Genomic DNA, 14,497 nt, shown 5'->3' with positions numbered 1-14,497 from the left:
TACGAAATTTTTTTCTTAAAGAAGAATTGTTGTTAATATGTGTCTAAAGAATCTTACTGATTTCAACAAACTTTGCAAAAATACGAAGTTACCAAGTTTAATGAACCAGTGAAGAACAAAAGAATAGAAAAATTGAAAATAATTCACAAATCTAAAATTTGTAAAACACGTACCAGAATCTGGAAAATTTTTAATAGGAAAAAGATCAAGTCCACTGAACTCACAGTGTCCCCTTAAGGAAATTATTCCCCTCTAGAATCCGAGGTTTGATTTGGAATAAGACCTCCCAGGGTAAAATGATCTCAATCATCAGAGTATAGATACCAAAAACTCCGGTGTCAGCGAACCACTCAACGGCAGGAAAGTACACTTCGAATACTAGATTTAGTAGTTGAAGAAGAAGTCCATGAATTCTATATTATATTGAGAGGAAATCCCTCAATTTATAGAAAACAAAGGGTAGTGCGAAAAGGTTTTTATTGTGCCTTACCGGAGAGATCACAATCCTTTGGGTTGTTTAAATCCCCCACTAGATGACTCAAGTCTAGTTTTATACGGATAAATATGTTCAAAAAATTCAGTACTATCTGATTCCAGTACCGTATTATCATGAATATCCGGATGTTCGGACTTATGAACCAAAAATCGACATGCCTTACTGTTTGTGGCATATCCAATGAATACACAATCCACAGTCTTAGGTCCTATTTTTACCCTCTTAGGTATGGGAACTTGAACTTTGGCTAGACACCCCCACACTTTGAAATATTTCAAATTGGGTTTTCTACCTTTTCATTTCTCATATGGAATTACATTTGTCTTTGAGTGAGGCACTCTGTTAAGTATCTGATTTTCTGTAAGAATAGCTTCCCCCCACAAGTTCTGTGGTAAACCTGAACTTATAAGTAATGCATTCATCATTTCTTTTAAAGTTTGGTTTTTTTCTTTCTGCAATTCTATTAGACTAAGAAGTGTAGGGAGCAATAGTTTGATGGATTATTCCATTTTCTAAACATATTTCTGCAAATGGAGATTCATATTCTCCACCTCTATCACTTCTGATCATTTTGATATTTTTATCTAACTGATTTTCAACTTCAATTTTATATTGCCTAAATGCATCTATTGCTTCATCCTTACTATTTAGCAAATAGACATAACAATATCTAGTGCAATCGTCAATAAAAGTTATGAAATACTTTTTCCCACCACGTGATGGTGTTGACTTCATGTCACAAATATCAGTGTTAATCAATTCTAAAGGATTTGAATTCCTTTCAACAGATTTATAAGAATGCTTAGCATACTTAGATTCAACACAAATTTGACATTTTGATTTATTGCACTCAAATTTTGGCAAAATATTTAAGTTAATCAGTTTTCGCAAGGTTTTATTATTAACGTGTCCCAAACGTTCATGCCATAAACATTTAGACTCAAGCAAGTAAGAAGAAGCAAAATCTTTATTCATATCAACTGCAATTACATTGAGTTTGAAAAGGCCATCACTAAGGTATCCTTTTCCTACATACATATCATTTTTGTTTAATACTACTTTATCAGAAACAAATACACATTTAAATCTATTCTTGGTCAGAACTGGAATTGAAACTAAATTCTTTCTCAATTCAGGAACATATGAGACCCTATTCAAAGTCACCACCTTGCCTGATGTCATTCTTAATAGGACTTTGCTAGTTCCTTCCACCTTTGCAACAACGGAATTTACCATAAACAATTTTTCATCTGTAAGTGCTGGAGTATATGATGAAAATAATTCTTTGTTGGCACAAACATGGCATGAGGCACCAGAATCTATCCACCATTCTCTTGGATTTCCAACCAAGTTACATTCTGAAAGCATTACATAGAGATCGTCCATTTCTCCTTTGGATTCAGCCAAGTTTGCTTGATCCTTCTTTTTCTTGTCCTTCTTAGGACCTCGGCATTCATTAGCCCTATGACCATGTTTACCACAATTAAAGAAGTTTCCATTGAATTTCTTCTTAGGAGGATTGCTTTTTGGACCAGATGCTTTCTTTCTTTTCTTTAATTTTGTGGAATCTTCTTCAACAAAATTTACTCCAGTTATTGTTGAATTACCACGTGACCTCTTTTTTGCAGCCTTATTATCCTCTTCGATTCTCAACCTTACTTTGAGATCTTCAATAGTCATCTTCTTGCGTTTGTGTTTCAAGTAGTTTTTAAAGTCCTTCCACAATAAAGGTAACTTTTCAATAATTGCAGCCACTTGAAAAGCATCATTCACAATCAATCCTACATTAAAGGTTATGTGAGTATTAAGGGAAAACTCAATATTTCTAACATAGGAATCAAATAAATTTATACCTTCAGCAAGGAGATCATGGATTATGACCCGCAATTCTTGAACTTGGGTGACGACAGTCTTACTGTCTATCATCTTAAAGTCCAGAAATTTTGCCACAATGAATTTCTTCATTCCGGCATCTTTTGTTTTGTACTTCTGTTCTAAAGCATCCCACAGTTCTTTTGAGGTTTTTGCATTGCTGTACACGTTGTACAGATCATCTTGCAGACCACTCAAAATATAATTTTACACAAAAAATCTGAGTGTGTCCATGCTTCTGTTACCAAGAATCGTTCATCAGCTGGAGTTTCATTTGACATAACATGAACATTCTCATTGATGAACTTCTGCCGACTCAACGTAGTGAGATAGAAGAACATCTTTTGCTGCCATCTCTTAAAGTCGACTCCAGAAAACTTTGTAGGTTTCTCAGCCGGTGCTAAGGCAACATTTGAACGATTATGTGCAACCGTTGTTGTTGCAGCACTTACTGTTCCAGCATTTGTTTGACATGAATTAGTCATTTTTTTCTGTCACAAATGGAAGATAAATTAAGTATTTAAAATACTAACAGTAAAGAAAAAATCTTTACACCAACTATTTCTGATTTAACGATAAAGTTTTTATGTTCTTTTAATCGTTAATCGAATGAATTTTAAAAAATTCAAGCAGAGTAGAAAACCATAAAGGTTTTAATCTCCAGAAACCTCAAATACAGAAACTGTTTAAATTTCTTAAGATTGTTATTCTTTTAATAACTTGTATTTATAAAGTTAATAAACAGAAACAGAAACAGAAATTAGATGAAGCAGAAAATAATATAGAATACAAGAATTAATCCGAGTCCACAGAAACTACTGTGTGTCCTTAAGAAATATAATCCCCTCACTATACCCAAGGTTATTGATTAATTGACTTCCTTTTATAGCCATTTTCAGCAAGGAACATGCATGCCTTTTCAGTGAAATCTGTTCAGACCCATTTTATCCAGAAAGTTGTGTCTTTTGAAAAAAAATAACAAATTTTCAAAAAATTGTGTCTGTTAGGAAAATAACTACTTTTTGGAAAGTAACGACTTTTCGGAAAAGTAACGACTTTAGGAATGTTACCGTTACCCGTAAATTTATAAGAGATAATATTAATAGGATTTATTTGATTTAACAAAAAATTGATTAAATAAATTTTGTCCAAAAAATTTATCAATCAATCATTTGCCAAATCCAAATCCAAAGCCAAAGCCAAAGCCAAAGTTGAGCCGAGCCGAGCGAGCGACGACGACAACGACGGCGCGAGGGGGCATCTTCTTCTTAGCTTTTTAAGAAGTAATGGAAGTGTTTCCTTCTATAAGGACAACAATTTCCCATTCTTTTGTCTATATAGGAGAAATGAATTTTCATTTGCACTTTGCAAATGACTTTTCATTTTCCCTCCAAAGTAGTTCCCTCACTTTTCATATTCTCTCTTTTCTTTTCTCATTCACACTTGTTAAAACCCAACAGATATAACACTCACTAGAAACTTTGTAATTACTTTTGGTGCAATATAGCCTTTGTTAATACGTTTTTCCTTGTTAGCTAAAGGAATCAGAAAGCTAGTTGTATGCCTATGAAGAGACATGGCAATGACCCAAGCTACACAATTTCTTGAATTGACCAACTTATTTTGAGACATCTATGGTGTATCCACATTCTTAATGTCCTTAATTGAAACCACCAATTTGGATAGATTTCAAATGCAGTCCAAGATGTTCATCCCATGAAGGATTTGTGCACTTCCTTCTCTATAGATTTGTCCAGCAACATCTAGAAGAATATTATGATATAGAGCAATGACTAATGCATCATCAACGACGTCACGGGTTGAACTTCTAAAATATTTAATCCTATAATCAATAAGCAATTCAAATTGAATAAATTCAACCATCCATGGCGAAGAAGTTGTAAGCACTTTGAAGTTGAGTTATTGTTGAAACACTTTTTTTTACAACTATCAAGAGCAGCAAACTGCTTCTGATATGATCACTCTAGAGACTAAAAACAAGAAGAAATTGCATTTGTCTCACGCATTGGGCCAAACCTGTATTGTATTTACACTGTCAAATGATGTCCAAAGATCGTATCATAATACCTTGACATTGCAACGAGCAAAACAACAAGTGTCTTTATCCACAAGATTGATTTGATTAATTTATCATGATCCAGGTTGTTTGAAAATACAGAGTTTCTTGTAACTTAAAGGAACATAGTAAGTAAACGAGAGTCGGGATCAAATGGAAACGCTAATCCAAATTGATAAGGTGGAAACAAATGCAAACTTAAAATAAGTGAAGCAAGACCAAGTTGACATCTCCTTCGAGCATAGGGTTATCTAAGTCCAAGTTGCATATTAAACATGACAAGGTCATTTTATTCTCCCTTAACTGCACAAACTGTTTGAGACATTTCATCCAACATATGGGATGCCATATTTTCGAAATCATATATCACTGGAGCTTCGACTCTCAGGTCAATTTTCTTATTGGGCATTTCAGCAGACATCTTGCATGCATAATTGATTGGGTCTGAAACACCGCTATAGCGCTCCTGCTTGATTGGAGTTGGGATTTGGCAAGCCATGGAGTAAAAGTAATGAAAGCAACAATGTAACAAACCCAATAATAAAACCAACCAATTCAAACTCAAACAATCGATATTTTATTCACAAATTCATAGTTGAAATTATAAAGGAATTTAAGAACTAAAAAGGAACTGAATAACACACTACGAACAAAGGGATGACTAGTATAACTCAAAGAAAAGAGATGAGAGGACTAGACATTTTTCTCAATATTTTTCATAAACCTATTTTGCTCTCTCAAGTTTCTATTTATCGACCCAGATCACACACATAGCTATTTATTTGGTTTTGGGCTGCTTTGTCAATACTGATCTTGGCCCATTCATAACACATCCTTCAACATCCCTCAACAAACATACAAATTGAAAACAAGAAAGAACTTTTTTGTTTGGAAATACTTATCATCACTGCTAAAATCTCCATGGTTGCTTCAAGCAGCTATTTTGATCGTTGGAGATTTATCTATTTGATATACCGTGGTTTCACGGTACAATTAATACCTTTTCCTTAAGTTTAGTGTGTCCGAAAGCCCTTTTTGTGCTAATTTTGATATAAGTTTCTCTTTGTTTTGCAGGAAATCTGTCCAAAGCTGAATGTGGAGATTTTGAGCGAAAAATGCAGAAGAGACCACCTATGGAGCTTATGATGGTCCGCCGTGCCTGTGACGGTCCGTAGGTTGCAGCGTAGAGAAGCTGCTGAAGGAAGATGGGGAAGTCTGACCAAGTGGGATTACGAAGCTTGTGACGGTCCGTCATGGCTATGACGGTCCGTCCTGCAGGTTCGTCGTGAAGATCAGAGAAGTGATCCCAGTACCCAGATTCCAAGATTTGAAGTATTTTGAAACGAGACCCTCGACGGACCGTTGTGCATATGACGGTCTGTCACACTTGCCGTCGAGGGGAATGAAGAAAGCAGCAGAAGAATTGCACCAAGTATGGTACGACGGAGTCCACGATGGTCCGTCATGACCACGACAGTCCGTCGCGTTGTCCGTCGACCCAGCCGTGTTTTGGCAGATTTCCAGTAATTAGAATCCTTGTTTAATTAGGTTTTTATTTTTTTATAAATAGTTCGAAAAACCTCGTTTTTGAGGTTAGACTCTGTGAGATTAAACATCATATTGTTAGACTTTGTGTCTTGAGTGTTTGATTGTTAGAGATTCTTACAAGTGATTTTTGGTGATTAATCAAGCAAATTTTCGGACTTTATTCTTTCTCATTGAAGTAAGTACATGAATTCTTGTTTAACATATTTGAATATTGTGTTTATGGCTATGAGGAACTAAACTCCATAACTAGGGTTGTGGGAACCATAGGCAAATAATGAGATAAACCCTAGCTAAAATAACAATTCTAGAATCGTGTCTTGCATTTATTAATAATTCTTTCGCTTAGAAGTCTTTTTAACGGATGATCAACGTTAGAACTCGCCTTAATGCTACTTGCTGGACCAAGGAGGTAGATAATAGGAAAAGAATTATTAACATAGATTTAGTGTATACTATCTAATAGGCTAGTATTAATTGGTACGAGGTAATAACTTAGTCAAATATCGAATACGATGCTTAATATGAGGTAAGGATAAGGGTTAGGAAAGCAACACACGTAGCCGGACCAAGGTGCGGAGTGAGATTTTCTAGATGCCAGACCAAGGATTTAGAAATACATAACTTATCACTTTGCATGCAAGATACTAGGAAAGAATTGTTATAGTTAGAATTATCAAGTTATGAACCTGTGGGAACACGTAAACCCTAGTTACTTTGATTACTTGATTAAAACTCAACATTAAAAGTTGTTAAGTGTCTCTTTCAAGTTCGTTAGTTATTTTTGCTAATTAGGAAATACAAACCCCCCTTTTATGCTTTTACTTTCTAAGGAAGTCATCAACCGAACAATAGTAATAACAAGTTGAAGTTAAGTCTAGACTATTTTCCTCGTGGGAACGATCCCAACATCACTATTTAGGGGTTATTTACTTGACGCGACCGCTTTACTTCTCATTTGAGAAGTAAGTTTGAGCTATCAAATTTTGGCGCCGTTGCCGGGGAATTTAGCTTTTAGATTAACTTGAACTTCTTACTATAGTTTAGGTTATATTTTCTTGATTTTACTTTGTTTTATTGTTTTTGATTTCTTTTTCAGAACTATCCTCCTTGTATGCCAAATACACAGAGAGGAAGAGAACCATTGTTTCCCTACGATTACGAGCTAGAGCGTACACTGAGAAACATGAATCGTAATTTGGGAATCAATGATGAGGATCCAAACTAGATCATCCCAGCTCCGGCTGATGTTCATGGTCAGATGTTACCCGATGCTCCGGGTGAATATCAACAGAGGGGACAGAATCCCGCTCCACGACCCCAAGCATACTACAGAGGCTATGATAACATAGCAGATTCGAATGGGACACTGGTTTTGCCTCCTCTACCCACAGGACACACTTTTGTGGTAACTAGTAGTCAGATGCAAATGCCCACTGCCAGAGGTTTGTTTTCAGGTCTACCTTCTGAGGATCCACATGCCCATATAGCTAAGGTACAGGCAGTGTGTAAAAGTTGTGTGGGGAGGCCTTATTTGGATCTAGATGTAATAGGTCTCAGAGTGTTTCCTCTCTCACTGACGGGAGAGGCTGCTATGTGGTTTACTGAGCTCCCATACAACTCCATCTTCACTTGGAACCAACTACGAGATGTCTTCTTAGCACGCTACTATCCGGTCTCCAAGAAATTAAACTACAAAGACAGGGTGAATAACTTTGTGGCACTACCAGGAGAGTCAGTTAGAATTTCTTGGGATAGATTCACCTCATTCTTAAGAAGTGTTCCAAATCACCGTATTGATGATGAGTCACTGAAGGAATACTTCTATCGGGGACAGGATGATAACAATAAAGTGGTGTTGGACACTATAGCAGGTGGATCTTATGGAGAATGCCCTTATGCTGAGACCGCTGAAAAATTAGAGAAAATTTCTCGTAACAACAAAGCTTGGAGTACTAGGAAGTCTGATACTGGGAGAAACACTTTCGCAGTGCAGTCCACTCACAACCCAGCCACAGATGATATTCGTGAAGAAATGGCTCAGATGAGAACTGAGCTTGGGTTGGTACTAAAACATGTCACTGGGGGTGCAAAAAAGATAAATGCAGTCAATTACTTGGCTAAACCACCACCTCCAATCGATGAGTGTTATTATGAGGAGGATTCCTATGCAGTAAATGAACAGATGGGGGGTTTCCGACCAAGTGACCAAGGCTCTAATCAGGAGAATTGGCGCCAAGGTCGGAACTATGGTAACTACAATCGTGAGGGTCATTATGTCCGAGATGGAAACTACAATCGCGACAACAACTTCAACAGGGGTAACTATGGTAATAGAAACGACAGGAATGGACCCTATGTTCCTCCTCAAAATCGTGAAGTTACTCCTAGGTATGGTGGAGGTAGTATGTCGCGAGTTGAGGATATGTTGCATAAAATGATGAGGAGGTTCGATGCTAGTGATGAGCACAATAAAGAGTTGAGGAATGATTTAGAGGGTATTGGGCAAAAAGTTGATACACATGCAATATCGATTAAGCAACTTGAGTTACAATTGGCCCAATTATCTGCAACTGTGAACACACGGCAACCAGGAACTCTTCCTAGCAACACTGTCCAAAATCCGAAAAATAATGGACATTGTATGACAATTACTACTCGCGGTGTCAAGCAAACCATTGACCCACCTATGCCATCTAATGAGAATGAGGTGACAAAAGACACTGATAAAGTGGTAAATGTTGATGCTAATTTAGAGGATAACATTGCAGAAGATACTGAAGTGCCTAAAAAGGTAACTCCCATGCCTAGGCCACCACCCCCATTTCCTCAAAGATTAGTGAAAAAGACTGAGGATGGCAAATATCGACGTTTTATAACAATGTTGAAGCAACTTTCTATCAATGTCCCTTTGGTAGAAGCTTTAGAACAAATGCCCGGTCACGCCAAGTTTATGAAAGATTTGGTAACAAAGAAAAGATCGGTTACTTTTGAGGATGATGATAGAATGCAACATTGTAGTGCTATTGCTACAAGATCTCTGGTCTAAAAGAAAGAAGATCCGGGTGCTTTCACTATTCCTTGTACAATCGGGCTATTACATTTTGCGAAAGCATTATGTGATATGGGGGCAAGCATAAATCTCATGCCCCTCTCGATTTACAAGAAGTTGGGTTTGGGTGACCCAAAGCCCACTACGATGCGGCTACTGATGGCTGATCGAACAGTAAAACGGCCCATAGGGATACTTCATGATGTGCTAGTAAAACGGAGTCATTCATCTTTCCAGCCGATTTTGTTATTCTTGATTGTGAGGTTGATTTTGAAGTGTCTATTATCCTTGGGAGGCCATTCCTAGCTACGAGAAGAGCCTTAGTAGACATGGAAAAGGGGCAGATGAAATTTCGGTTGAACAATGAGGAAGTGACCTTTAATATTTGTAAGTCCATGAAGCAGAGTGGTGAACTCCAATCGGCATCTGCTATATCCTACAACATGGGTGAGACATTTGAGACACAAATAGAAGAACGTCTAGGTGTCGAAGCATTAGCGACAGTGATAATGAACTTTGATAGCGATTGCATTGAAGAGTATGAGTCACTAGTCGCGGCTCTTGACCGAGGTGATGTTCGGTTTAAACCGAAGAAATTTGAGCTTGATATGAAGAATCGCGAGTCCCCACCCGCGAAACCATCTATAGAGAAAGCTCGAAAAGTTGAATTAAAAGCTCTCCCACCTCATCTTAGGTATGAATTCTTAGGAAATGGTGACACTTTGCCGGTAATCATTGGATCAGACCTGGATGAACAACAGGTTCAGAGTTTGGTGAAGGTACTAAAAAGGTTCAAAAGAGCTATTGGGTGGACCATTGCGGACATTATTGGGATCCCTCCTGGTATTTGTTCTCATAAAATCCAACTCATGCCTGATCATAAGCCGAGTATTGAGCACCAGAGACGCTTGAATCCTCCTATGCAAGAGGTTGTGAAGAAGGAAATTATCAAGTGGTTGGATGCTGAAGTAATCTATCCAATCGCTGATAGTAGTTGGGTATGCCCGGTTCAGTGTGTACCTAAAAAGGGGGGAATGACTATGGTCCCCAACGAAAATAATGAACTTGTTCCAATGAGACCGGTTACTGGATGAAGGGTGTGTATGGATTACCGTAAACTGAACTCATGGACTGAAAAAGACCATTTTCCTATGCCATTCATGGATCATATGTTGGATAGACTTGCCGGAAAAGGGTGGTATTGTTTTCTTGATGGGTATTCGGGGTATAATCAGATTTCTATTGCACCAGAAGATCAAGAGAAAACCACTTTCACTTGTCCATATGGGACTTTTGCATTCAGAATAATGTCGTTTGGGTTGTGCAATGCACCCGCAACCTTTCAGAGATGTATGATGTCAATATTTTTTGACATGGTAGAGGATACTATAGAGGTTTTTATGAATGATTTCTCTGTGGTTTGTGATTCATTCGAGCGGTGTTTGACCAATTTGTCTGAGGTCCTTAAGAGATGTGAAGACTGCAATTTGGTACTAAACTGGGAAAAGTGTCATTTCATGGTGAAAGAGGTTATTGTGTTGGGTCATCGCATTTCAGAAAAGGGCATAGAGGTTGATCGAGCTAAAGTTGAGGTAATAGAGAGACTTCCCCCGCCGATCTCTGTGAAAGGTGTGAGAAGCTTTCTTGGGCATGCAGGTTTTTATCGGAGATTCATCAAAGACTTTTCAAAGATTGCACACCCATTGTGCAAATTGCTGGAGAAAGAATGTAAATTTTGTTTTGATGAATCCTGTCTTAAAGCATTCGGTGAGATAAAAGAAAAGTTAGTGTCTCCGCCTATCATTATTTCTCCGGATTGGAACAGTCCATTTGAGGTAATGTGCGATGCTAGTGGGGTGGCTCTTGGTGTAGTATTGGGACAGAGAAGAAACAAAATCCTTCACCCAATTTACTATGCTAGTAAAGCCCTAAATGAAGCCCAGAAGAACTACACAGTGACGGAGCAAGAACTCCTCGCAGTAGTCTTTGCTTTTGAGAAATTTCGCTCCTATTTGCTAGGTACTAGAGTTATAGTGCATACTGACCATTCAGCATTGAGATATTTGATGGCGAAAAAGGATGCGAAACCAAGGCTAATTCGTTGGGTATTACTGCTGCAAGAATTTGACTTTGAAGTGCTGGATAGAAAAGGGACTGAAAATCAAGTTGCTGATCATTTGTCTCGTCTAGAGGATGAAGCTATGAGAGATTTAGGGGATAAGACTGACATTGATGATACTTTGCCCGATGAACATGTATTGGCTGCTTCACAAGACTTGATTCCATGGTTCGCAGATTTTGCGAACTATCTGGCTAGTGATATTGTTCCATCAGACTTGTCCTTTCATCAAAGGAAAAAGTTCATGTACGATGTGAAGAAGTTCTTTTGGGATGAACCATACTTGTATAGGAGTTGTGTCGACGGGCTTATTCGGCGTTGTGTGCCAGAATGTGAAATGTTGAGTGTATTGGAGGCATGCCATTCTTCACCTGTTGGCGGACATCACAGTGGTATCCGAACCGCTCACAAGATATTGCAATGTGGTTACTATTGGCCAACTCTTCATCAAGATGCTCATGGGTTTGCTAAATCATGTGACAAATGTCAACGAGATGGTGGTATTTCAAGAAAGCAAGAGCTCCCTCTAAACCCCATTCTTGTGATTGAGTTATTTAATGTGTGGGGTATTGACTTTATGGGCCCTTTCGTGAGTTCTCATGGGATGAAGTACATTCTTGTAGCAGTTGATTATGTATCTAAATAGGTCGAAGCCATAGCCCTCACAAACAATGAAGGAAGAGTGTCACTGCATTCTTGAAAAAGAATATATTCTCCCGTTTTGGCACTCCAAGGGCCATTATTAGTGATGGGGGCTCCCACTTCTGCAACAGATTGTTCAAGGGGTTATTGGAGAAATACGGTGTTCGCCATAATGTGGCCACTCCTTACCACCCCCAAACTAGTGGGCAAGTTGAGGTATCGAATCGGGAGATCAAACAGATATTGTCCAAAACAGTGAATGCTAGTAGAACAGATTGGTCAAGGAGGCTTGATGATGCTCTTTGGGCCTACCGGCAGCTTATAAGACTCCCATAGGTATGTCTCCATACTAACTTGTATGTGGGAAAACTTGTCATCTTCTGGTTGAGTTAGAGCATAAAGCCATGTGGGCTATGAAGAAGTTAAAATTGGATTGGAGCGAAGCTGCAGAGCAACGGTTAAATGGGTTGAATGAACTTGATGAATTTCTCTTGAAAGCCTATGAAAGCTCAGCCCTATATAAAGAAAAGATGAAGAAGTATCATGACAACAAAATTGAAAAACGAGAGTTTATGGTCGGGGATTTAGTGCTTCTATTCAATTCCAGATTGCGCTTGTTTCCAGGCAAACTCAAGTCCAAATGGACTGGTCCTTACATGGTTACCAATTATTCCCTCATGGAGCTGTTGAGTTGGAAACGAAGGAGGGTGTGCGGTTCAAGGTGAATGGACAACGCATAAAAATCTCTCTCGGGCATGCTGAATCGGCGAATGAAGTGATCGAGGCATACCATCTTGATGAAGTCTGAGTAATCAAGTGGCCCCAGTCGTGCCGCGACATTAAATCAAGCGCTTGTTGGGAGGCAACCCAATACTTATCGTCTTTTTAATAATGGTAGCATTTTTTTCTCTATAAATGGGTTTTAAATTTGCAGGCACATGATACGCTCAAACTTACTTCTCAAATGAGAAGTAAAGCGGTCGCGTCAAGTAAATAACCCAACTAGTGAGGTTGGGATCGTTCCCCCGAGGAAAATAGTCTAGACTTAACCCCAACTTGTATTTACTATTGTTTGGTTGATGACTTTCTTAAAAAGTAAAAGCATAAAAGGGGGGTTTTGTACTTCCTAATAAAATAAAAATAACTAACGAACTTGACAGAGACACTTAATAGCTTTTAATGTTGAGTTTTAATCAAGTAATCAAAGTAACTAGGGTTTACGTGTTCCCCACAGGTTCATAACTTGATAATTCTAGCTATAACAATTCTTTCCTAGTATCTTGCATGCAAAGTGATAAGTTATGTATTTCTAAATCCTTGGTCCGGCATCTAGAAAATCTCACTCCGCACCTTGGTCCGGCTACGTGTGTTGCTTTCCTAACCCTTATCCTTACCTCATATTAAGCATTATATTCGATATTTGACTCAGTTATTACCTCGTACCAATCAATACTAGCCTATTAGATAGTATACACTAAATCTATGTTAATAATTCTTTTCCTATTATCTACCTCCTTGGTCCGGCAAGTAGCATTAAGGCGAGTTCTAACGTTGATCATCCGTTAAAAAGACTTCTAAGTGAAAGAATTATTAATACATGCAAGACACTATTCTAGAATTGTTATTTTAGCTAGGGTTTATCTCATTATTTGCCTATGGTTCCCACAACCCTAGTTATAGAGTTTAGTTCCTCATATCCATAATCACAATATTCAAATATATTAAACAAGAAGTCATGTACTTACTTTGATGAGAAAGAATAAAGTCTGAAAATTTGCTTGATTAATCAACAAGAGTTACTTGTAAGAATCTCCAACAATCAAAAGCTTAGAAAAACAAAGTCTAATAATATGATGTTTAATCTCCAAGAGTCTAACCTCAAAAACGAGGTTTTTCGAACTATTTATAAAAAAATAAAAACCTAATTAAACAAGGATTCTAATTACTGGAAATCTGCCAAAATGCGGCTGGGTCGACGGACCACGCGATGGAACGTCGTGGTCATGACGGACCGTCGTGGGCTCCGTCGCCCCATACTTGGGTGCAATTCTTCTGCTGCTTTCTTCATTCCCCTCGACGGCAAGTGTGATGGACCGTCACAGGCACGACGGTCCGTCGAGGGTCTTCGTTACAAAATACTTCAACTTTTGAAATTTGGGTACTGGATCACTTCTCTGATCTTCGCGACGAACCTGCAGGACGAACCGTCATATCCATGACGGACCGTCACAAGCTTCGTAATCCCACACTTGGTCAGACTTCCCCATCTTTCTTCAGCAGCTTCTCTACGCTGCCACCTACGGACCGTCACAAGCACGACGGACCGTCATAAGCTCCGTAGGTGGTCTCTTCTGCATTTTTCGCTCAAAATCTCCGCATTCAGCTTTAGACAGATTTCCTGCAAAACAAAGAAAAACTTATATCAAAATTAGCACAAAAAGGGCTTTCGGACACACTAAACTTAAGGAAAAAGTATTAATTATACCGTGAAACCACGATATATCAACACCCTCAACTTAAATTCGTTGTTTGTCCTCAAGCGACGCACTATGACTCACTACACAATCTTTGTACAATAGTATCCATGTTTTATCCTTTGCAATCATTTGGCTATCAATCCCGACTAATCCCATCAAATCTATGCATGCTATCACTATTAGACTTGACTTTTGTGGGATTCGAACATGACACAGA

Source organism: Solanum lycopersicum, chromosome 7, assembly GCF_036512215.1.
Source record: "Solanum lycopersicum chromosome 7, SLM_r2.1".
NCBI classification, from domain to species: Eukaryota; Viridiplantae; Streptophyta; class Magnoliopsida; order Solanales; family Solanaceae; genus Solanum; species Solanum lycopersicum.
This window is presented reverse-complemented; position numbering follows the sequence as displayed.